The following is a 2,500-nucleotide window of genomic DNA, read 5'->3' as shown; positions in this document are numbered from 1 at the left end:
ATATATAATACGAAGAAGGCGAGACGACGACGACGACGACGCGAGAGAAAAGAGAAACGCAACGCGGCGAAACGCCGCGCGCGAGCGCTTGGTTAGACTACGCCGCGTGCCCCGGTCAAGAGCTGCTACCATACATAGCGCTTTCGTGGACTCGGGAACACGCGCGGTCGACCCGCGCGCGATCTCTCACCTCGCACACACTTTTGCTGCGCAGGGGGCGATCGGTGCACGCAAAATATTTGAAAGAAGAGACGAAGGGAAAATGAGAAAACGAACGAGGCAGAGAGAACAACCGCGAGAGCGTGGTGGTCTTTCGTCGACGTTGCGTCAACCGCGCCGCGATCCGCGCGCCCGCGCGCGCCAACCAACCGACCACGACGACAACTGGCCAGCCAGCCCGACGCGAACGTCGGAGGCCGGTTTGCGCGTCGTGGTGGCGTCGGCAACGCGACTGCGGCGGCGGCCGGCAGCAGCTGCAGCGGCGACGACCACTCTCTCTCTCTTATAATACGGTCAGGTTCTCTCGTATCTTTGCTTCGTCGTATATATCTCTAAAATCCCTCCTCTCGAGTTTCCTTTGCGTTGGCGGCGGTAAAGCGACGATATGCGCTCTGTGCAGAAGGAGAACGAGGAGGCGCGCGATTATCTCGCGGCCTCTATTCTCCTCTCCGATCTTCATTCGAAGAAGGAGAGGAAAACTCAAACTCGGTTCTCCGCGCTCCTTATGAACTACTTCTCCGTGGATCAGCCTTTGATCCCGCGCGCGCCGCAAGCGGCACACAGGCCACCTTCCGGGAGTACAAGCGCGAACGAATTGTCGGCTTGTTTCACTCCGGGCGGCGGCGCGCGAGAGGCAGATCTACTCTTTTTCGTTCGGCGCGTATATACGTATAACGTATAAACTCCTTGCAAGAGCTCGCCACGTTTATCACCACCGCGCACGTCCTTCCCTCCCGTGCGTGTGTGCGTGCGTGCGTCTCTCTGCGATTCTCGATCGCATCTTTCGGTCGGTCGTCGTTCATTCGTTCGACCCTCAAACCTCGTTATTTCGGACGACGCCCAACAGGGGCGCGAGAGTACGCCGCCGTTCCGCGAGTATAGAGAGAGCGCGCGCAGAGAGCGCGAGAGCCTTCGTAAAACCCTGATGGAATCCAGCAACTCGCCGCGTGGATAGCGTGCGTAGTGTGCCTGATACCCCGGGGAAGGCGTCATCGACGACTCCTCGCTTCTCTTCTCTTTCTCGTGGATGCGGGTATAACTCTCTCGCCGGCCGCCGCGATCGGGCGAACGTCCAACGAATCGCTCGTACGCGGCCGTCGAAACGGCGCGCGCAAGCAGTTTGTCTTCGATAAAACGACCCTCAGCCAGGCGTGGTCCGGGAATTGTATCCGTGGACCGCAATGTGCGTTCGAAATGTCGATGTTCATGTGTCCTGCAGTTCACAAGTTGACGCGCAATTAGCTGCGTTCTTCATCGACCCACGAGCCAAGTGATCCACCGTTCAGGGTAATCGTTCCTTCGCGCACCAAGTACGCTCTATCAAGGAATAGACAACAATGTGCGTCTTCTTCGTTTTGGCCCTTCGATCAGCCTGGCCGCGCGTCCGAGCACGCGCGGACCGCCGCCCCTGTTACAGGGGCTACGGCACAATAATGGAGAGAGAGGGAGACGTCGGTTGTCGGCGCGGTGCGAAAACCAAGAGGTTGCGTCTCTCGCGAAGCGAGAGCCGGGGCGGAACTCTTTGAAAAACCATCGGGGTCGAAAATGACTAGCATATTCGACGAACCCTTCAGCGCGCGCGATCGCGCGCGCGCGGGACCGGAGGAAGAGCAGCGGCGAGAATCGTCGCACTCTCCACTCCTCGCCCGGCGCGCACGACGACGCGGCAGCATAGGTTACCACCGGTACGCGGCGCATTCGCGCGCACCGCAACGCGTCCGAATCGCGGAGATAGAGGCAGCGCGCGAGCGCGCCTCCGTAGTCTCCTTCTCACCGATCCTGATCCGCGAGCGGGCGCGCATATAGATGCACCTTCGCGCTCCTCCTGGATTCGCACAACGAGACCAACCGGCCGCGCTAGCCCCGGCTAAGGGGCGCGCTGAGCGCGGTGGTCCGCGCAACGGGTCGTTCGAAGCGCGCGAGAGACAGAGAGTCGGAGAATCTCCGCAGGAAACGAGAGAGAGAGAATGCAAAGAGCGTAATACGGCAATGCGTACAACTCTCGAATCTCTCTTCTTCTCCACAATATGCCCGGGGTCCTCTCTCGCTTTGAGCTCTCGAGATCTCGACACACTCGTCCCGACCGACAATCCTCTCTTATACGACGGCGACGAATGCGGCGCACACCGCAGCACGCCACCGTTGGCGGCGTGTGAGCGCGCACGCGGTCGTTGCGTCGCATAAACTATTCTCTCCTCTCGATCTCGCAATTTTGCTCGAGCGAAGCGTCGCGTCTCGCGACGGACGCTCCGACGAGGAGTGGGAAGGCGGCGCGGACTCG

At 60.2% G+C, this 2,500-nt stretch overlaps 1 non-coding gene across 1 annotated transcript; it reads right to left on the bottom strand.

Annotated features, from left to right (window-relative positions):
* Positions 1 to 1,354: 1,354 nt before the first annotated feature.
* LOC139113031 (5.8S ribosomal RNA) lies at positions 1,355 to 1,509 on the bottom strand. The gene has a single exon (XR_011547589.1). It is a non-coding gene; the product is annotated as a 5.8S ribosomal RNA (ribosomal RNA).
* Positions 1,510 to 2,500: the final 991 nt, after the last annotated feature.

Source organism: Cardiocondyla obscurior, unplaced genomic scaffold (assembly GCF_019399895.1).
Source record: "Cardiocondyla obscurior isolate alpha-2009 unplaced genomic scaffold, Cobs3.1 scaffold99_0_44293, whole genome shotgun sequence".
Taxonomy (NCBI): domain Eukaryota; kingdom Metazoa; phylum Arthropoda; class Insecta; order Hymenoptera; family Formicidae; genus Cardiocondyla; species Cardiocondyla obscurior.
The sequence above is the reverse complement of the archived record's forward strand: the minus strand, read 5'-3'. Positions and strand labels throughout refer to the sequence as shown.